The sequence below is a fragment of the Halichoeres trimaculatus genome, unplaced genomic scaffold (genome assembly GCF_033239565.1).
Source record: "Halichoeres trimaculatus isolate MK-OKI-2021-1 unplaced genomic scaffold, fHalTri1.1 fHalTri1_scaffold_2, whole genome shotgun sequence".
NCBI lineage: Eukaryota > Metazoa > Chordata > Actinopteri > Labriformes > Labridae > Halichoeres > Halichoeres trimaculatus.
Window position 1 is genome coordinate 20,844,664 of NW_027437180.1, and position 24,034 is coordinate 20,868,697.

The following is a 24,034-nucleotide window of genomic DNA, read 5'->3' on the forward strand; positions in this document are numbered from 1 at the left end:
CCATGGGTGACCAACAAAATTTGTTGAGATTCTCCCTAAGTTATAAAAGAAATACCTAATTTTAAAAAAGCCTCTACTTGACAACGTATTCTTATAAAATTTGCTTTCAAGATCACTTGTCTGTCCCGTGTACCTTAAAGTAGCTATACATGATTTACAGCATTTAATCTGCTGTATCTTTAAGGCTCCCCGTTCCACAAACCCTCTTCCCTCTGATTGGCCAGCCCTCTGCAGCCCTGTCGGGGGCTGGGCTATGTGTTTAAGGCCTGCCCCTCTAACTTGTTAAGAGATCTTTATACTATGAACTTTTCATTTTTAAAAAGCCTCGTAAAGATCTCATGAAGATTTTTGAGCCATTTTTTAAACTATTGTTTCTGAGCAAAATATGGACCGATTTAGGGATTTCTATAACAAATGAATATAGTTGTTTATAGTTGTTATGCACATTTAGTATGGACATTCAGCCTTGCTACTTTATATCCATGTTTAAAGGAAAGCATATAATACCTACTCTTAAAAGTTCAGCTGGTTTCCAAAAATAGCAAGTACAGCAGCATATGAACTGCAGCTGAGGTGAATAATTTGTCATCAGACCTCATTAATTAGTGGAGCAGGAACAGAAAAATAACAAGCCATCCAGAACATGTCTGTGAATACACTCACACAGAAATAGTGACACTCCAGTGCAACACTTCACCTCATTAAACACACAAATGCTGAGTCCGAGACAGTGAAAGGACGGGATGCAAAGAGAAAATACACAACAATTTTAGGAAACCAGAGAAGAACAAATTCTTTTGTTCACTTCTCTGCAAAGATGACAAAAAAAAGTGCAGAAATGAGACCCGGACACAAAAGGAAGTCAGACTTTGTGTTCATCAGATTAATTGTTGGATATTCTGCATGATTAATTTTTAGCCTACAAGCCTGAGCATGTTTAAAGTGGATGTAGGTAGCCTTTTATAGGGCACTTAGTGTTACTGGAGACTTAACAAGACTTTTGTGACATTTCTCAAGGTTTTTTATTTTGTAGCGTGAGCAGAATGTACCAAATATAGTTCTTTACTGATGATGAGTTACAGCCTGTGCCAGAAAGGGACATTTTGAGAGGGAAACACAGATGACAACAAACAAGCAATCAAACAAATATACCTGTTAGCAGTTCTACACAACCACACAGAAATCATCTACCTACTCTGCTTGAATTATCAACCACAACTGTGACGCAGATGATAAAAAATAACCACTCCACAAATCTCTCAATGTGTGCGTGTGTGTTTAAGGGATAGTGAGGCAGGAAGGGTATTGTATTGTGTGCATGTGTGTGAGTGTATATGACTGTGTGTGTGTGTGCCTGAGGCCTCTTCATCTCATCAGTAGAAATCTATTCTGCTCAGACTCATCCAATAAGGTGGGTAATGATACTCCACTCTAATATTGGGACCGTCCAAATTGAACACATTTAAACTTTAATGCAAGTCAAGTCCTGGGGAGAATGTAATCTGCCCCACTTAATGTGTGTGCGTGTGTTTCAGTATTTTTGTGTGTAAGTGTGTGTCAATGTGTGTGTGTGTGAGCCCATGTGCATCTGCGTCTGTGTCATGTGGAGCACTTTTGAGTTCTTCTCTCTGTTGCTCCTCTAATGAATTTAAATATGTTGAATGAGTTTTAAGAAGAAGGTGAGAGGTGAGTGGAGAACGTGTGCGAAGTGCTGCGTGGAGGATGTTTGAGCCGCTGAATCAACAGAGTCTCTGTGTTTGGAGGCTCCAGCTGAGAGAAGCTGCTCAATGAGAAAAACACATTGCACACCTTTCACCCCCCTCATAAGATGGGAGAAAGTTCACGCTCCTCTGACTCTTCCTGAGAATGTACAGACCAAGATGTTTCGAAAATGTTTAGTTTTTTTTCCCTCCAGTCTGATAATAAACAGCTTTAACATCAATCTCAAACTTTTGTTAACAACAATTGTTGCCACATTGCTCGTACCTTTAATCATATGGTTATCTTTTCATACAAAACAAACCATGTTTTCATTTAATGCAATCAAAAATATTTTACACAGTTTAAAACTGAGCATTATTAATGCTTTGGGCATTAAATGAAATATGAGATTAGAAAGAACTGAAACAAAAACAAGCATATACAAAACATTTGTTTATAAGCGCAATTCCTCTGTAATGTCTATATCCCATGCTCTTTAAATATGAGTCTTGTTTTTTTACTGACATTACAGATTTCCTGTTGTTGTTTTATTCTGGGTTTGCGATCCCCCACTCCTCCTAGAGTAGAAAACTAGTTCAAAATAATAAAAAGTATGTCTTGAGCTAGTACTCATTAGCATGCTAGCAAGTTGAGCAGAGATAGGAAGCCCTGGTTAAGTCATGAGATAAACTTCATTCAGCAAATAGTTCATGAACAAACCCCATATAAATGAATATAATTATGAAAAATAACATTTTTCAGGTGTCATTGTCCAAACAGAATTGGTACGCATTTTATTTACCTTGGAATTTTGTCTATGATTTTGTTTGTGGGCTAGTAACAATAAACAATTTTTGAACCGATTCAGGGCCTGATTTCCCCCCTGACCTGACCTGTTTCAGAGCTCATTCTGTGGTGTCTATTTTACTGCTTCCAGTAAATATTAAATATTTACAATTCCCGATCCACCTTCCTCCAACGTAATAATCTCAATAACCAATGAGAGGAGCAGACTGGGGAGTATCATCAACTGAATGTTACAGATCACAAGGATGGCAGCAGATGTAAACAAAGCTTTACGCAGAACTATATGAAAACTGAAAAAGAAGACAAGCTTCTGGACTTATTTAAGCAAGTTCTGTCATTGTTTTTGCTGTGGTGTACTGGTCCTGGTCTTATGGAATTGTTAAGTGTGTGTGCGATCCAGAAACTGTTTTTCTGTGTGTGATCTCCCATCAGTATCAGATTTATATAAATCATAGGATTACATTAATGCCTTTTATTCATTTCAATTATGTGTGTGTGTGTGTGTGTGTGTGTGTGTGTGTGTGTGTGTGTGTGTGTGTGTGTGTGTGTGTGTGTGCGCGCGCTTGTGAGGTGTGTTTACCACTAATCCATGAAGAATCCTCTTCCTCCTCCATTTCCTCTTCCTCACAGGATGTCAGGGTCACATCAAAGGAAGAGCATTGACCGTTGACCTCATGACCCTGTTTAAGCAGCTTTACGAGCGAGCAGGGCGAGAATCCATTAGCTACAGCAACATCATCAACAATGACGATGACGGACAAGAGACAAGACTAAAAATACTGGAAGTGTTAATTGGGAAAGCCTCAGAGTATTTTTTAGTCTTACGTCAATATTTCTCAGAAGATGGTAAATAATAAAACAATGATTACAGTTTTGCTTTTTTCTCTTAATTTTTTTCCTTTATGTCTTTGTGTCCAATTTATTTTATTTCATTGATGACATTCTTTTATCTTTTGTTTTTTTTTTGTTTTAGTTCCCATTAACTGCACCTAACTGCGCCTTTTACACGACAACGGTTACAGGGTAAAACGCATAAGTTTTGTTGCGTTTCAACCTCATGTTTACGTGGAAACTGCGTTTCAGCCAACCTAAAACGCAAACTTTTGAAAACGGCCTCCAGAGTGGGATTTTTCTGAAACGCTGCCAACACCGTTGCCGTGTAAAGAGTAAGCCGGCATTTTCAGTGGAAATGCTGAAGTCACACTCCGCTTCGCAGGACACATACAACAGGACAACAGCACCATTGTTACCATCGTTGCGAACTACCGTGTTGTGCTTGTGTTGCTAAATCTGCTGACTGTCTTCATACAAAATGTGGATCTGTTGCTCCACTTTTTAACTCAGTATTCCACAAATACACCAGATGACCGGCTCAACTCTACTTCAGTGGAGATCTCCCAAAAGCGGCTTCTGGTCAAGACAGTTATAGCACCACCTGCAGGCCTGGCATGCTAACTACAGAGTTTTCAGTCCCTCTGCATTTCTGTGTAAACATAGATTTTTTTCACTGTGTTTTCACCGCGTTTTGGCATTTTCAGATGAAACATTATCATGTAAACGGAGCCTCAGTTCATCTAGCTGTATGCAGACTTTGCCTTTTAGAAAAACTGTCACTCTTATCCCGATGCTTTTCATAACCTACACAGTAAAAGACGATTTTTGGTGATTTCATGTGTGTTCATACTGGGTTTACACTAGAATAGCTGAGTCAGTATTTGAAAATTACACAGATGTGTTCAGAGCTTTGCTGGTAAAGCTTAGCAGATTTCTTTTTAAGCCATTTTTGTTGAGTATATATTTTGTATTTAAACTCCTTACACTGAAGAAGGGTTAACAAAAATATCAAGTTACACACAACATTTAAACTCCTTACAGTGCCTCCAAGTTTCCTGAGATAGTAATCTGTTAAAGGTGAACTTTAGCAGTTCATATTGATAAAGTTGATTTCATTATTGTTAATGTGATAGAAGTACACCAAAAATGAATACAGTTAATTAAACAATCATGGTGTTTTGTTCCATCAGTAAAAATTATTACACACCCTTCTTTATGGACTCTTCATTTTCGTCATTATTAATGTTTCAATGACAAAATTATGGTACCTGAAAACCTGATGAGATTAGAGTTCTTGTTTTCATAACTAATGAAAAATGATAGGGCAAACTGAAAGGTGCTTTAACCGCTGAGTGCTATGTGTGTGTCTGTGTGTGAGTGCATTTGTGCTTGTAAATGGTGCTAACCTGCATTTAAATCAGCCCTCGGCATTGCTCCCTGTTTTTGTCTTTTCACAATGAGTAACTTATCTAAACCATTGCCTCTTCAACGCTCAACTTCAGCTGCCTATTTATCCATTTGGAGTTGTTCGCAGCCGGTCGTTAGTATTCCAGTACACACCTCAACAAAGCCATTATCATAAAAACACACACATTCACATGCAGATGGATTGCTCTTAGCCTCTTAGCTTCGCAGCTAATGGTGCTAGCCACTTAATTAAGGTCACTTATGGACAAACTCTGTTAGCACGAGCACTAATAAGTACTGCCCAGACAATGGGACTGTGTGTGTGTGAGTGTGAGTGTGTGTATGGTAATGATATTGCTGTAAAGCCTGACCTGCAGTCTCCATTACCTCCAGCTTATTGAGTGGTTTGTTTTGCAGAGTGGCTCTCAGAGGTGGGTATCATTGAAATTTCACTAGATGGACAACTGGACACTTTAGAAAATGCATCACAATATATTTCAGGCTGAAGTGTGTGTACGTGTGTGTGTGTGTGTGTGTGGCCAAGTTGAGGGGCACCCAGACAGAAAAAAGAGATAAAGTGTCTGCAGTTTTCGCACTAATACCCATGTGAAAACTGAATATCCGGCACATCCCTAATTTATAGCCCTCTGCTTTCCTCCTCATCTCCCACAGTCCTTTGCTCCCGTCCTCCCTTCCGGAGCGGCTCCTCAAGTTGCCTCATCTAAAAACAATTAGTTCCCCCAAGCAGGCCGACCAAACAGCCAGGTCACGTTGTGTGTCTTCTGTGGGTTTGTGCGCACATATATGTGTATGTGAGTGTGGTGTTGTCCCGCTGGGGAGCATAACATCGCCCTCTAACATCACCACACAGGACGCTTCCGAAGACCAGGTGACCTTTGATCTTTCGGGGTTAGGATGAGAGACGAGGGGAAGCAGCAGAGAGAGGGGAATGCAATAGGAGATCCCTCTGCCCTGAGTGAAAAGTGGAGAGAAAAACACTTTTAGGCTCAGACAGGACTGTAGGGGGCGTCATCCAAAGGTTTTCTGTTTTACCAAAGTTCTGGTTTGCTAAAAGCCAATCAGATAAGTGTGTAAGGTTTAATTTTCCTATTGAGACAGAATGTGCCATCAAATAAAAAAAATGCTGATTACTGTCCTCAATCATCTTTTCCAATCATTCAAAACTTATCCAGATCATCATTTCATACTAATGTATTTCAAAATATCCTGTCAAACATTTTCACTTAAGTTATGCAACATTATTCTTTCACAATCAAGTCTGAGTAAACAGTTTGTTGGAGGATAAGTGAATAGGAACCTTACATAAAACTACTAACAGGCTGGGACTTTAAACAGAGCAAGATTTACCACAACATAATAAAAACCTAATGTGATGTAATGTTACTTGGTAAATGACAAGTTAATACAGACGATTTAAACTAGTGTATTGCAATGACAAAATGTAATGTGAAGATAATCAAATTTCGGTCCTGTTATGTTACATTGTGTAGAAGGCTACGTTGTTGTCTGCAGCGATGTCCCATCAAGTTGTAATGTAACTACAGTTTCTTGACCAAATCTCAAGTAGCCACACACAATTTAAAAAGAGAGCTGTTGTAAGATGATGTCACTTGTGTTCTTCATAAATTTAGTATCAATTCTCTGTCATCACTGTTAAATCCTTCATTCTAGTATTTCCCTGAATTGTTTGTTTTCATGTGGTGTGTAGCTCAGTCTGCTGTTGCTCAGCTTCTCCTATTATCTTTTTCTAAAATAACCTTCAAAGACAAAGCTTGATACTCAGTGTTTGTAAGATTACAGTGGGTAGTACCATTAGCTCTCTGAGTACATTCAGATTTACCCTCTTTGATGACCCCAGAAAGTAGTTTATGCTGTTTATATTTATTGTGCTGTAACTTCCTGAACTGAAGCATCTCATGTTACTTTGTTTTTAGATGAAACCTTTGTTTCATTTAGGTTTCCAGAAGCGCTTTATTAGAGACATTGATTTATTGCTCCCCAGGTGAAACAATTGATTTTGTCCTCACAAGGACTCCGAAGAACAGCTGTTTCTCTCTTTCTCCTTCCTCCTTTCACGTTCACCACCAACCAATTCATCTTTCACATTCACGACCTCTCTCTTCTTTTTTATTTTCTCTAAGTGTTTATAGATCTTGTTAGTTAGGCAATGTCTTTTTTTCATATTGTGATTTTTTATGTTTGAACTGGATGGTGCAAGTTGTTGTTTTGGCAATAGTATTATAGAAACAAAACATTAAAATGATTATTTAAGAAAAATCTTTACGTTTTGTGTGAATTGATAGACTGCCTTTCCCAGTACACCAAAGCAGTTTAACTTTATTTGAAAGAAAGAGAAAGTTGACCGTTTTTATTTTTTTTTAATTTTTTCTTTATTTCATAAGATATTGTTGGAAAAATATTTTTTAAGTTTGTGGTTGAGGTCATTGCCAGTGGTGTTGCAAACATAAAATTCATAACTGGTTGACACACTTTCATAAAAGCCATATGTGAATGGTTACAAACTGTGTACAGTATCATCCTTTTAACCATCATTCAATTCTTCTCTCAACCTAAACAGGAGGCCCACCTCTTTGCTCTGTCTCTCATTCTCATTTGTGTCTGCGTTTTCCGTGCTTACATCTGCTGCAGGAGGATTGTTCAAGGTCTCAGGATCAGGAACCCCAAAGATCAGAGGTCAGATAAATAGTTTTCAGGAGGGCCTCATCCCGAGAGAGAAACACAGAGAGGGAGAACACAGACAGAGACAGCAGGACAGTGCCTTATAAGAAATGTTGAAACTGGAAATTAAATTGTATTTTAATTGAAGATTTCAAGCCTTGTCTCCTAAGTGGAACAAAAGTTCTGAATGAGAACACAGAGAGAGAAACGCTGCCTTCTTTATATGAGTATAAAGGAGTATAAATCTGGCCTCCTCCATGTTTATAGATGAGACATGACTTGAATTTGAAAGCTAAAAAAAAGAAAAAATATATATAAATATATAAAAAAGAATTGAACTTTGTTTTATCAAATCTAATTCATATCATTTAGGTTTAATATGTTCATCGCGATTAATGTGAAAATGCTCATTTGTCTTTACAAATTTACAGTTCAATCATTAATGTGATGCTATAAAAACGGGTTTAACACTGTGTTTAACCGATAAAACTCTTTGTAGCTTTGTGATCTGGAGTAGCAGAACAGAGATGAAGGAAGAAGCATTGAATTTTCACTTCTGTGTGTTTCGTTTTTTCAAAAATAAAAACAGATACAAGAAAGTGCTATGCTTGATAATGAGGTATTTTGGTTTCACTTTTGAATCAGGGGGAAAAGACAGAAACATGCCATTGATCATACACTGTCAATAAGCATACATTGAATCTTTAATGTGTCTGTGTGGTATCATTTCAAGCTCTTTCTGAACTGACAGTGAGTTATCGTCCTGAGCATCCTGTCAACTTAAAATTTAAGATTTATGAAAATTTGCTTCACATTGAATGGGTGGTCTGCCTTCCCAGTATTTATACAAACACACACACACACACACACACACACACACACACACACACACACACACACACACACACACACACACACACACACACACACACACACACACACACACACACACACACACACACACACACCACCCCTTTTTTAGACAACCATATGAAAAGGAACTGGGAGAGGCAGAGAGGGGTTGGAGGGGAAGAGGGAGATATGTTGAGGAATAAAAGATGGATTAAGGTTGTGTTTCAGATTGGCAGGAGTGTGTTGTATGTGGTGCATGAGTGTATTTAACATATGTATATTTGTGTGTGTGTGTGTGTGTGTGTGTGTGTGTGTAGTGTGTGTAATGTGAGCTGTAAGCTAAGAGATGTGAGACTTCATTTATTACAGTGTGTTTTCCAGCAGCCTGCCATTCCCCATGTCTCAGAGGTAGAAAGCCTGCTTACCCATAATACTTATCTCTGCCTGTATGTGTGTATGCGTGTGTGTGTGTTTCTGTGTGTGTGTTTGTGCAGATATACAAACCCCCTTACATGTGATAATGACAGCTGTAATGCCCGTCTAATAACTGCTCAGCTCTGGGACTTCAGATGCATATTTTTGTATGTTTATGTGTGTGTGTGTGTGTGTGTGTGTCTATGTATGTACCTGAAACATGCATGTGGGGTAGACATGTTTTAACACTCTTTGTGTGAGCACATGAACGTACCACAGAGGGATAATCCGTAACCTATGTGCTGTGCGTGCATGTGTGTGTGTGCGTGCATGTGTGTGTGTGCATGCATGCGTGTGTGTGCATGCATGCGTGTGTGTGTGTGTGTGTGTGTGTGTGTGTGTGTGTGTGTGTGGTGTGTGTGTTATGAATGGTCTACAGCAGGTGTTGGGGTTGAGATCTCCAATTATCACACTTTAATAACTCTTTTCCTCTTCACACAGATACAAGCAACTCAGTGAGGACATTCAGGAGGAAGTGGAAACAATGGAAACGATGGGAAAAGCGGTAAAATAGTAATAAAGAAGAAGAAAGAACAACTAGAATTGTGTATTGAACAACCACAAATGAGAATTCTCCTTCACACACTGACATGGATCACTATCAGAGGAAAGTATTTCCACTTTTAAACAGAATAAGATCCATCTCTTGATTCTTCAACATGATTTGATTCAAGTATTTTTGTTCTTATAGATTGATAATGAGTCCTGACTATATTTATGAGGTCAAACTGGTGGAAATAACCCCCCAAAAAATTTATGTAATACATCCTCATGCTTGAATTTAAGTCCCTTTTACTCATCACCTCTCAGGTGTTGTACTTTAACTGTAAGCTAGGGGGAGCAATATGAAACGGAGTCTAAGCTATTCTGCTTTGCTAAGCCCCAATAGCACTAAAAGAAAGTAAAAATTCCTCTAGAGATGGTGATTGGAGCCAGCTGAACTGTGGAGAAAGGCTTGTGGTAAAGACACTCCACGACAAAGCTCATTGTGTCAGGTTAGATTAGCGAGCAATGCTGCTTTTTTTTTGTTTTTGTTTTTTTGATTATCATTTGTGATTAAGAGGACTGATAGAGAGTCTGGAAATCTGGAGGGGGGAATACCAGTGTCAATCCTATGACAAGTAAAATGAGGACTGCATCTTACATGGGGCGCCTGCAAAACAAACTGGGCTTAAGTGGTGCTCTGAATTGCTGCTGTTCAACAAGAATAGCTACTGTAAGAGATATAGTAATCCTTCTCTGTCTCATAATTGTACTGTAACCATCAAATAGAGACAGCTCATAAGGTTCCAGGTTTGTTCCAGTTTTTTTCTTTAATTGAATGAACAGACTCGACAGCTCACGGATGACCAGACTTAAAAAATGTCCCTTCTTTTATTCTAAACCAACATGGCCATTAATCTGTGGCTTAACATTTGAAACTGCTTCAGACTAGCATCATAAAGTTTTACTTTTCAATATGTTAGTGATTTCTCCTTGAATGATGATATTTTCCACCCTAAAATGCAAAACAATGTTTTGAAGTTTAAGTTTGTCAGAAATGTAGTATGGAATAAATATTACATAAAAGAGAAGGGTATGTGTTAGAAACAATAATACAGCTACCGGTAATCAGAATGTATTCAACACTGAAAATAAATCTTAAAGTGCTTTAAAAATCACAAGTTCATACAAAATGCAGGACAATAAGCAGGGTAGATTTAATAAAGAAAAAGAGCAGAGAGAGGTCAATTTGTCAGGCAGAGTCTGCACTACTTGCACTAAGCTTGTGAGTCTTCGATAGTCTGCACAGATGGTGCTGCGCAGTCCAAAGGTACACAATATCTTATTCACATGAGAATATGTTGAACAATAAAAGTACACATTATGTGTGTTGAAGAGTAATGTTTTATTTTGTTGCAGCACTTGTGTTCTCTTAAGAAAGGAGAGGCTAAAATACTAACAAAATATCAACTAAATTCTTGAATTGGTCACTTATAATTTGATGAAAAAAAAGTAGACCAACAGATGAAAGTCACACAGGCTTACCTTGATGACATGACAGTGATGAGCGTGTGCAGGGGACCCTTTGTCACTCTGAGTTAATTCATTAAACTGTGATCGTACAGTGTCATCATCAACCTTCAGTCTCACTTCTTGTGTTTTGCATCATTTTCTTTTTTCTCTCTCATGATGCAGCTGAGCCACCTTTCATTCCCTCAACCTCACCTTTCTAAAGTTCTGTATCTACAAAATCAGCAAGGTGCCAGGCAGCACAATGACATCATCACATGGAGACAGTGAGGGATGACTGACATTATCCTCTGCCTGCCAATCATCATCACCGCCCTGCAGGACGGATGTCTTTATCTGCTGCTGTTAGTGAATGAGGGACCTGTCCAGAAAACCAGCTGTCATACAGGTTTCACTGCACTTAAATGCACTTTACCTTAACTCTTAAGCAGAGTTCATTCAAAAAGTACTCAACCTGAGTAATGTAAAGCTAAAGTAAATATATTATTAAGTACAATGGCATTAGGTCTGCCAACAGCTGTGTGTCTGTAGAAGTGGCTCTGATTGGCCACTGTTAACTTTGACAGGCTTTGTATCAGCATCAGGAGCTGCATTAAAATAATCTTTTCAAGCAGAGTTGTAACACACAGCTGAAAGCTTTTGATACTGACACTTTAAACAGTGACTTTGGACATACATAACTTAATGCTTCAAAGAATTTAGTTCAGAACATTTTATGAATGTTGCTCCTAGTTTGTTCCCCTACTTTTGAAGTAAGATAGTTTAGTTTCTTTCTCAGAGCTCCCAGCCCTCCCAAGTGCATATGTGGGATTTCAAAACCTCAGGCAGGAGGAGCACACCTCCCCTACATTTCATGTGTATACATGAAAAGTCAATGGAAGGGAGAGCAACAGGGAAGACCCCCAGGAGTACAGAACAGAATGGGCACCAGTGACAATACATGTATGGCTAGAAGAAGGAGAAAAGGATGGAGGCTGTCAGGTAAAAGCAGTAAGAACAGAATTCCCATTTTGACATTTTCTAAGTTGCCTGAACACCTCCATGAAAAGGTGCCATCATAAAACCACATGGCACGTTCTATAAGCATAGGAGTCAAATTCCTCCTAGAGACGTGTTTTGGAAGGGCTTGTCCAGCTACACAACTGTTCAGTCTGCTTTGAGTAAAAAACAAAATGGAATCAAGTCCATCTTCATTGGAGTAACTGGCTTAGTTAACGTAAATTCTTGCATGTACCTTAACCCTAACCCCTACCCCCAAAACCTAGGCATGTCCCTTTATTGCTTTGCTCGATTGGTTTAAGCTATTCGATCACGCCTCAAGAAGCAAAGCTATGCACAATGAATGGGGGTAAAGGCTGTGTTATGCTTTCCACACCAACGTGACGCACGACATCCACGTAAAAGAACACTTGAGACTTTTATGCTTTTTAACACCCCATCAGCGTCTGGTGCTATCCATTTCCAAACTGCAGGGGGGGGCAGTGGATCACAAACGTACGTCTACCAAAGTACTAAACAAGAGTCGAAGAACTTTGCCTTTGTTTACAACCATAGACTGTAAAAAAAAATGGACATCCGCTTGCTCGGCTCGAAGTGAGGTCTCCACAAAAACTGCTCTCCCTGGTGGCTGGCTGCAGTATGGGTTAAAAAATCCAGCATTCCAGCCATTCCAGATGGGCTGTGGTCAAACTTTAAAAAATTAATACACCTCGTAGAAATGTTTCTCATGCCCGATTGTTGTGGTGATTTGAAGATATCATTTGGCTGCCTTGTATTCAAGTTCTCTTTTTTCTGAAAAGTTTTGTTTTCATTAGTTGGACGAGGTTAAAAACAAGGTTAACGATGATTGACAGATGCCGTTCTTGTGTATTTGGACAGATGCCATTCTCATGCATTTTTTTCGGAGATTGTAAAATATGTCAGGAGGTAGAGTCAAGAAGTGACTCTAGAAAGAAAAAAAAATATTTATTATTTTTGTCACTCAGGTCCACTCAGATTCTCCCAGAATCCCTCATCGTCTCTACTGCGCAGACTCTGGCTGCAAACTGCTACGATGGCTGCGCCTTTGATGGGGTTATTTTGGCTTCAAAACTGTACAATAATAAATGGCGGAGCCACGCTGTCCACTCTATATACAGTCTATGTTTACAACACATTTACATATCTGTCCCGGAGATTTTTTCTGGTTCTTCAACCAATTCCACTTCTCTGCCAAGGCTGCAGTTTTATGCCATGAACTATTTACCACCCAATTATCACGGTGATCTCTGTATAAAGAGTCATACAGATGCCTGTCTTTCTGCACTCAGACCACTCCCGCCATCTTGTCCGTGCATTTCCATCAGGCAAGTTGGAAATTTTTGAGTGTGCGCGGCACATTCATTTTCCATGTAAAAGGACCACGTTAGGGGGCATACGTCCAAAAATGACATCATTCATCCGCACAGACGGTGCAGACTCCACGGACGCGTCAAGCATAAATCAGCCTCAAGGTCTTGCCATCGTTTAACTTCATGGAGTTAGAGGGACCATCACCTAAATATTGAAAATCAGAGCTTTCAAAAAAATTGAACCAGTTTTTTGTTCTGGTGCAGGTAATGTTCTTAAAATATAAATATGTGGAAAAAAAATGGACACCACCTGGAATGACCACAATAAAAAATAAACCAGCAGATTGTAGTTATGGGAGAAACTGCCATCAGCAGGCATTACTGTTTGACTGTTGGGGTCTATCCACAGCAAGGGCAAGTATCTATAACTTGTTTTATTATTCTTTTTAATGAAAATATATCACAGAGTCATTTTTAAAATGACAAATTTAAAGCTTATTTTTCTCACGTATCATGAATGTGTCTAATGATGAGAATAACTGATGACCATAGCTGAATAGGTCTTTTTTAACCAATCTGATGGAATTTTCTTGTGTAAGTTCGTTCCCGCTCATGACTTTGCTCTGTTTGTACAGTTCTGTGTGTTTTTACAGAGAGTGTGAGTGTGTGTGGCGTGTGGCCCATGTGTGTGTTCTGGTTGGACGGCCGTCACAGGCTCATGAACTGGCTGTGATCCATGCTGGTGTGTACAGTATGTTTACACATGGTCCATACAGTGTGTGTTCATGTAAATGTCAGTGCGTGTGTGTGTGTGTGTGTGTGTATTTGCTATGACCCACACTGTTTCCTTTTCCTCCAGTAAAACATGGAGGTGAAGCAAGGGTTGTGGCTCAGCTTGGTGTTCCTCTGGCAGGGTGGCTGGGCCTCCCGCTGGGCCTGTGGCTCCTGGCAGAACGTTCCAGATCTGTGGAGATGCAGCATCCATAGCGCTTGGGTTTGTGTGTGTGTGTGTGTGTGTGTGTGTGTGTGTGTGTGTGTGTGTGTGTGTGTGTGTGTGTGGATCTAAATGATTAGCTCGGCTAGCTGCTTATTGATGTACTGATTGATGATGTTTCCACTGACACTGACTGATGAGGAAGAGGAGGAGAGGAAAGGTTCGACAGTAAGATCTTCTACAGAGAAAGAGATAAAGCACATACAGGCTGTGTCTCAAATCTCAAATTGTGTTCTTCTGTAGGTACTCACCTATGAGGCGCACCGTGCATAGTATGCTTCTGCCAGAAGTGTGCACAAAACCTTACAGGATAGTGTCCCAAATCAAACACTGTGGTTTCACACTTAGCCCATGTTAAGATTGCAGTTCACAACCGTTCGCAGGTGTTCATCTGCTATTCATTATTTGCACGAACCATCGCTTGATCCATTCTCGTCCCTTCCTGTATGTAGCCAATATGGAGATCACTGAGGGGAGAAGTGTCCAGTTTTCAACACCCAACTTCAAGTGCACCAACTGCAGAAACATAGTGCACTGCGTTTTCCATGCTGTCAGTGTTAACCCACTTCTGCACTCGAAATATCAAGTGTAAGTGCAGAAATATGCAATTTGGCACACAACCATTGATTTCTTGAAGTTGTTTCACATTTCAGTTTTAGAGAGCAATGACCACATTAAAATAAGTTTTCATTTAGAACATTAAAGCCCAGGTCTAGCTGGCAGTAATATAAGATCATAACTAGATACCAGAGAGTAGTACAAAAAAAGTATATTCAACATGGCATGAGTGCAACATTATAAAACAGAACAAAATATCTAAAAGTGTGTCAAGCTTAATTTTTGAAGAATGTGAAAAGTTTTTTTTCTTACTTTTTTTTGTTATCCTTTTAGAAATGTTGATATTTGTGGGGTTGTGGGGACATTAGTGGCTGTGGCCAGGTTATAGAGTAGGATGTCTCTCAATCAAGAGTGTGGGTTCGTTTTACAGGTTCTGCTTTTCAAATCCAAATTTCCTCCTGTGCTGCCATCAGTGTGTGATGGGATTAGTTCATACTGATGGCACTTTACTCAGCAGCCTCTGTCATCACTGTGTACAAAACAAATGTGTCTAATCAGTGCCATTACAGTGATGGTTCCGTGTTTTTAAAAGATTTGTATCATTTACTTTCAATACTAAGAATATTACTGGTGGATTAAAGGGAAGGGAATTTCTTACAAATTTTGGCTAGACACCTTTCCTCTGCATACGCTCTTTTCACTGATTTTTTTAGGACCTGACAGAAAATATTTATTTTTCTGCTTTATTTACTATTTACACTTAATGAGCCAGTTAAATGAGGAAGAACAAGACTCAACAGACAGGAACAGAGAGGGGAGAAACTTCAATGCTAACAAAGAGCGGCAGAGATCCGGGTAAGGTGGTACCTGGTGGTGCAGGTGTGTAAACCAAGAGGTGTGAGACCAAGCTTATGTTTGACAAAGGGATGTTTTTCTGACACATAAATTTAAAACATTTAGAAATGAAGTGTGACAAATTATGTGGTTAAGACGACCTGGTCTCTGGCAGTTCTGACCCAGTTCTCTGGATTTTAGAAGAGCTGAGCTTACTGAGATCTCCCCAGTGATGATAAGTCGCCTAATATTTCGCAGACAAGCTGCACAGGTATAAAAGGCACAGGGATGCAGTCGTTTTTGCAGAAGGGGGAAGATTTTGAACCTGTCCTCCTCTGTGAAGACATGCACTGAGCCATCTGTTTTCACTTTCCTGTGCCTAACACACCAAGGTTTACAGTTAGAAGCACATTGTTTTAGCATGATCATTTTTTTGGTTCACCAGAACCAAACTTAAATACATCAGTAAGTCTCTAGAGAAGATCCTCAAAGGCTTGTCTCATGACCAAGACTCTTGCCACAAATCTGGCAGAAGACAAAGTTTATCTTGAAACATTTTGACCAAATGTTTGAAAAGTGCACTCTAAGTTGAGTTATATGCAAGAAAATTTTCAAAAAGACAGCGTGGCACTACAGGAGGATTCATTAAAAGCACTTTCTGTCTGTGTGTCTCTGTTGTGTTTACAGTTTCAGCACTCTGTCGTCTTTGATTTCATGTTACCTCTTATTGTTTTACTCCTCACGGACATAGTCCACACATAATCCACAGCACTGAGTGTGTTTACATGTTTGTGTCTTGTATCAGTGTCTACATATGTGTGTGTTTATTCATGTATGCAGCCCTGTGTGTGTGTGTGTGTGTGTGTGTGTGTGTGTGTGTGTGTGTGTGTGTGTGTGTGTGTGTGTGTGTGTGTGTGTGTGTGTGTGTGTGTGTGTGTGTGTGTGGGTTGTTGGTGTACAGTCCCTCGGCGGCTGTTCCCCTGCTGTAGACGCCTGTTCTGGCGATAGCATTGTCTCCATGTCCAAAGACCTGCTGGCTGCCCTATTCCACCACGTCTTTATCATGCTAATACAGAGAAAGGGAGGAACGAGGGAGGAGGAGGAGGGAAGGATGGCTGAACAAACAGAGAGAAAGAGGAGTAATCTTTCCTCTCCTCTCTTCATTCTCACCACCTCCTCTGTTCACTCTCTCCCCCCTCTCCTTCCCTTTCTTCTTGTCCCTGCTCCCTCTTCATCTGCCGCTTCCTTATCTTCCTCCGTACTTCTTTGATAATCCTCCCAACATTGTCTTCATAATTACACACAACAATGATTTCCATCCACGCAAGAGAAATGTGTGCCGTGCATGGAGAATATTTCATAGATGAAGACCAGAGTGTGAATTAATAACTTGGTTCTCTCACATACAAGGCTGCTCCTCTTTTTTTTTTTCTTTTTTTTTTCTCGTGTGTGTGTGTGTGTGTGTGTGTGTGTGTGTGTGTGTGTGTGTGTGTGTGTGTGTGTGTGTGTCTGAAGGAGGAGCAGTGTTGTTTTAACACGACTGTTACATTATGCATGCTGACAGGCCTGCCTGTCCCCATTAAAGGCCCATCTTGTTTCCCCATTATATCTGCTTTCTCAGTTAATAGAGCTCTTTGTGTGGCACTTCCCTTTATTCTCCGGCTGTTACAACAGAAAGGTCAGCACCCGCACAACCTGACACACTGACGCTGCGGCTCCGAGAAACCCTGAGTGACGACGACTGTGCAGACCTTTATTACAGCTCTGGTTCAGGGAGGAGGTGTGGTACGTCACTTTCTTGTGCTCAGTGTCTCTGACTCAGACTTCCTCTGTGATTTGTCCTTTGATTTTACTTCTTTGGTCATAAGAGGAAGGAAGGCGAAACACAGCCATCAAAAGCTACAGATGCCATTGGAAAGGAGAGTAAAATTTCTTTCTGAATTAAGGGCTGAGCGAAGGGTTAATGAGTGAGATTAATGTCTAATAATTGACACAGTGACAGCTGAAGTAGCAGCTTCCTCTACTGCCACCACGGCCAGATTGAACCAGTGACACATCTGTATGTGTAAAAATAGTTTAAACTTTGTAAGGAGATCAAGTTATTTAGGTTGTGGACCTGAGATTTTATAGATAGATATTCTAGGAAAAAGTGGATTCTTGTCTGGCAACAGTTTAGCAGAGTGGAAGCAAGTGGGAACTATCTAATAAGTGGCTATCACTATCTTGCTCTGTAAAGGCGACCATTTTGTATTATTTTTTTTCCTGTTTTATATTGTTACACCCCTAAAGCAGATTTTCCCTGCTGCAGAGAAGATTTACTCTGTCAAGTTGAATGTTCATCACGGACGTACTGTCATGAAAGGCAGGGTCTAGTTTGCAAGTTAAGGACATTATTTGTGTCTTTGAAGTGTTCATGGTGAAACGTTCCCATACTTTCTATGTTTTCCATTTTTCCCTCTGTTGCCCACTGGTCACTTGTTGCAATGACTCACGCATGTCCGTTTCTCACTGGAAAAACACAAACGATGATGTCACCGACTATTACCAACAAATGAATTTGTTGGTGATGACTTTTGTTGTTGATTTTCATGGACGGCATCAAGATATCATTGCCCCCCTCAAGCAGGTTTTAAATCTAAACTTTCAGTTTATGAGTACATGAGTAGTATGAGATATTTACCCAAATTAACCCAAAAGAACAGGTTGTTAGTACACGCAAGTACAAGTCTCTGTCTTGAACATACTAACGTATATTCAGTTTTAGTTACTCAAATGTTGTAACAGAGCTACATATTGCTTATGAGAGCAGAAAGTCTTTGTTTGGTCTTTGACACTTTGTCTTTAGCTTATAAGGAAACATTTTTCCAAAATGTAATTTATTAAAGGTCCCATATTATGCAAAAAAGACTTTATTAAGTCTTTTAATGAAATTTGTGGGTCTTTGGCTTTCCTCTCAGCCCACAAAATGTGATTTTTAATGACAAAATCTGTTCTTAGTAGTGTTAGTGAATGTAAAATCCTGACCGAAAACAAGCTGTTTGGATTTTGGGGATTTGCTGACGTCAGTGATTCCCTTTTTTGACCAATCAGGAGCAAGTCTGACCTGATTGGTCCACCGGAGCAGATACCCCTGAACCCCCTCCCTGCCCACTCCCCTCCCCGCTGCAGAGGAGTGTGGCTGTTTTTGCCTATAAACAGCCAGTTGGTTCCATGTACAAGCTTCCCATCTCGGAAGAAAACAAGACTAAGTGGCTAGAGTTTATTTATCAAGGAAATGCGCCAGCTACACTCAGTAAAACTGTGCATGTGTATGCTAGTCACTTCACTGCCGACTGCTTTTCCAACTTTGGACAGTACAACAGAGGGCTAGCAAATAGACTGGTCCTGAATCCAGGTGCATTACCAACCATCCGCCAACAAACCTTGGACACTGGAAATGTGAGTGTTTTTAATGCTGCGTGCTGTGGAGCAGATGTAAGAGCTTTTTCTCAGTGTCCCCGCTGTTTCTGTATTAGCTTCAGGATGCTAACTTTAGCTGCAGTTAGCCTGTTGTTTTATCCTGTAATGTTACAGTAAACGAGCTTCGCTGTTTTCTAAGCATTGTGCACTCGGAGCTCGTGACCCCGCTCTCAATGACGTGGAAGAGCGGGGCGGTATCAGCGGTGGCTCATTTACATATGAAGGTCACTCCCACTAAATCAGACCGTTCTGAACAGAGGGGCTATGAGAGCCACGAAACAATGCTGCTGTGCTTGATTTATTGGCTTTTTGGACCAAAAAATGTTACAACCATTTCATGAAGACATCAATGATCCATATTAAACTGCAGAAAAGGAGCATGATATGGGACCTTTAACTTTGTTGTGCTTTTGCCAGATCTCTTGTAGACGTTTCATTGCAAAGTGTTTTTTTTTTTTTTTCCATGTTGCAGTTTGATCTTGTATACTGCAGGAAAGAGTTGCTGAACACCCAGCCCTGAAAACTGTTCATCAGGATTTTCATTTGTACTTCTTATTGTCAATATAAGGTGAGAAACCTTTAAAAAGGACTTCTTCTCCAATAAGACATCAATCTAGCTGTTGTACACAAATCTGCCTCATTCATCAGTCAGAGGCTGAACAGATGAAATATGAAATGTTTGATGTCCCAAATGAAATAAAGACACATCCACAAATCTTTCCCTATTTTAGTACCCATAATTCTGTGGGTTTTAGTCATGTATGGAAGTGCCTCCATCCAGACTCTGTCACAGCTAGAGAAATGCCTCAGTGAGTGGTGTGTGTGATTATATATGTATCAGATCCATCAAGTGGTTTAACGTAGCTACTACTTAGAAACCCTCCATCATCACAACCTCTGCGGAACAACTTCATTATAATAACTGCGTGAAATAATATCCAGTCTGCCTGCCATCCTTCACTTCATAACCTTCCCCTTTTTTTCTCTCTTTGTTACCTTTCTGACCTCCCCGTCGCTCCTTCCTTCCCTCTCTTTTCCTCTCATGTGAGTCCACAGTGTGCAGGCCTCTGCCAGTGATCCATGGATGGTAATGGCCATTCCTGCTGCTCCCACAGCACACACCATTACTGCTGGAACACCCAGACCAAGACAAGGAGAGGGGAAAGGACCGAGAGAAAGTATAGACAGTTAGAGGAAGTATTTTGGTTTAAACTAAAGTATAATTATGGCATGAAACGAGCAGAAAGGCAGCATGTGTGTAGTGCAAGAATGAGTGCATGCAGCAGGGTCAAGAATTTAGATTAATGGAGCTACCGTTGGTGCTTCATTGTTTTCAGCTAGAGCAAATGATTTGTTATGTAAAAAACAACAATAAATTTGTATCACTGAGAGAAGTCATATCCAGTTTCCTCAACCATAGATTTTGGAAGCATATTAACAAACTGTAAACACAAACTCAACGCAAATTGATTCCACAAAAAGCCAAAATAAAAAAACCCAACAACAATTGAAATAACAGCCAACACAAAAAACATTTTGATTAATAGAATCCAGTGAAACCAATAAATAAACATAGTTAAGTTTCATTACTGGAACCCATGAATCATGCTAGCTAACAGGTGCCTGTTAGCAAAAGCTATTTTGGGCCCAAGACTGTATAATTACTGAAGGTAGTCTAGTCAAATTGGTTATTGTGGCCATAATGGCAGTGTCGGGGGCTTCAAGTACAGCAATAAGGCGCTGTCATGTGAGCTGAGTCTCTGATTGGGTGAGTTCATGACCTTAATATCCTCTAAATTGCTGAGTTAAAGAAAATTCAACCCCTGCACAGTATGTGCTGAAAGTAAGTACATGCTGATAGCACTTCAGACAGGAGACGTTTTTTGAACCAGGTTGTAAAAATGTTTATTTTCTGCTGTAAATACACCTTTTTTGGCTTGGTGTGTATGTGACTTCTCGTACTTCCAGAGCCAGCCTCAAGCAGACACTTTACAAACAGCAGATTTTAGCTCTGCTGCATTGTCTCATATTTTTCATGGTGTTATTTACTCGACTATGTTCATCACCTCAGACATCATTTATTCCTCCCCTCATACAACTTACATGGATACAAGCCCACTAATGAAGTTGCACACACACAGCGAAGGTCAACATTCAGCATCACCCTCACATTTCTTTGTCAAGTTTACTTTTGAGCATTTTTATGTCTGTATTAAGAGGAAATAACAGCTTAGATCTCCACTGAGTCACAACAAAGGGGGTTGAAAATTTTTTATAGCTCATGGTTTTTAAAATTAAGAGCGTTAAGAGCATGGCTTACTTGACTAAGAGGCACATTCTAGCTGTTAGCAGGGAGGCTCAGAGCCCACCTTAACTCCACCTCTTTACCTAATCATAACTCAAATGAAGCCGGTTCAGTCAGCGTTTCCATAATGGCCCCTGCCGACAATGTTCTTCAAAACTCTGCTTCAGAAACAAATGAGTTATGTCATCGGAATGCTATATCTGGGCAGTGTTCTTGTGTTACGTCTCAGTCTAGGTGGAAATAAAGTCCTGTCACCCATTCTGTATACATTTAATGGTCTGCTGTGTTAATGTGGAAATTAAGATATATTCAGCTTCATATGAACAGGACATGGGGACACATTTTAGAGTATTGTAGTTCTTAGTCTTTATCGTATAAATTCAGGGAGAGCCCGTTATCTGAGTGGAATTCCTTTCCTGTGGCCGTTGTGTGCTCCATGCCAGAGTGTATGTGTGTGTACGAGTACGAATACATCATTTCATGGTGCGGATTAGAGAGGACCAGGTAACATATCTAGTTTCCTGTGACCTGCTCACCGTGAGGTTTCCCACACTCATCACCTCTCTCTATCACATCCTTCTTACTAAGATATAAAACATGTAGACAGTGTTCCCTCTGACCTCAAACACACACACACACACACACACACACACACACACACACACACACACACACACACAGTAACTTCACTCACTTCCCATACTGTTATGTGCTGCAGAGCTGTAAATCCAAATTATCCCCTAATACACTCTCAGTCTCAGTGTAGTGTGTTGAAGTGTGTGTGTGTGTGTGTGTGTGTGTGTGTGTGTGCGCGTGCGTGCGTGCGTGCGTGCGTGCGTGTATGTGTGTGTAGACACGCGTGCTTGTGTAATGCTATATTCCTGTCATGCTGAAAACTTGAGAGATGTGTGCGTTTCCTGTAACTCACTGTGGGTTATGATAACAACCGTTTCTCCTGTCAACAGCCCATAATGTCAGATTTACAGGGTTGCCCCCGGTAACCAGCCGGCCTGGCGTGGCTGAGTGATTCTACAGCATCTGTCGGAGCTTGGGAGGCCATCTATCACTTACACACACACACACACACACACACACACACACACACACACACATACACACTGGCACTCAAACACAGATTTCTAATGTGTGTCTCGTACAGATTTTATTCACATGAATTATGGAGCAGTTTTCCCTCTTCTTCTCTCCTTCTCTTTCCTTCAGTTTGAAGCTGTCCTCCCCACAGAAGTTTCTGCTTTATTTGGAAACATTTAAACTACGTGTCTTGTATGCTGTTCACAGAGGAATAAATCACTTTGGAAGCAGAAACGTTTTCAGAACATCAGACTTTGTTCAGGGTCCAGATCTGACTGCGGCTATCAGAACCGCCACTGACATCTTTTTGTTTGTTTCAGTTTAACCCAAGTTCTGGTACTTCATCAGTAGAATCCTTTTTTTTTTTGGTACAAGTATAGAGAAATGAAATTAGCAAGCAGCAACCTCTGTTTTGAGAGCTAAAGCTCATGCACTCCCTGCAGTTCATTCTTCATGCTGGTTTATGTGCATATTGCCATTATGATTTACAGCTTTGTTCCCAAATACTTGCAGCTCTTTAGCAAAAGAGAAGAAGAAGCTGGAAAAGAAAACACAGCAAACACAAACGGAAGTCATTAAACTTGCTACGACTGTGAGTGTCTGCTTCAGGTCATCAGTCTGATCGGCTCTGGACTGTACCCACCTGGGATTTTTGCTGTTTTACCTGTGAGTCACTGGGAGACATTGGCTCCCCACAGTGTCATTCCCCTGCTGGCTATTATGAGCCAGGCTACGCGTGTGTCAGACCTGTTTACATAAAGCGTGGTCTCATCAGAGCCAGCAGAGCAGAGAACTCAGAGAACACTGATACAACTTTGGTGACTTTTTGGCTTGTGTTAGTTGTTTTGGTGTGACACAGCCATCTAAGTCTGTTATTCTTTAAAATGATTTTGAGAGGAGCAGTTGTAGTGATTACAGGTCATACCCTCATCGTTTAGTCGTGCTTGAGCTCGTGCATAAAGTGTACTGCACTGTACTGTACTGTACTGCACCAAAGCAAAGAAAAGTACCATGTCTGAGCACGGTACACTCGCTGTCACACTGGCTAAACAAACTGGGCTTTAGGGTTGAAGCATACTCTGGCATAGTACATATGGCCTCTGCCACTGTGGCCTTAAATCTCTGTTTTGGTCAGCAGAAGGCGTGTGCCCTGTCACGACTAGTGAGAAAAAATTTAAGGCAGGTTCCAGTTGTGAAGAGGACTTAATGAAGCACCACTAGGCAAAAAGAGTGAGGTTAAGTGTTGTCTTGTATTCGCATTTTTCAACCAGATGTATTTTTTTTTTGGTCTTACACCTTCATTGTTACTCACAATGCACCAGTGCTGAGGCTTTGAAAGGTTTGGGCTCGACCTCTTTTAGGACGCTGACACACTGGCAAACCGTACCATGCTTAAGCACGCTTCTGCACATAAAGCCCGGTGTGACTGCAAGTGTGCCGTGCTTAAGCACGATTCATTTCTCTGCTTTGGTACGCTTCGGAGAGGTGGGCTTCAGCGTGGCACACTTTATGCACGAGCACAAGCATGCGGACATGTAGTGTGATACAACAATCCCATAGGTGTGAGAGGGCTGTGTTGAACCAGAATGACTCAACATAAAACAAAAAGTCTCTGAAGTTGTAGCAGTGCTCTCTGTGTCTCATTTTGTTGACTCTGATGAGATTGAACTTTGT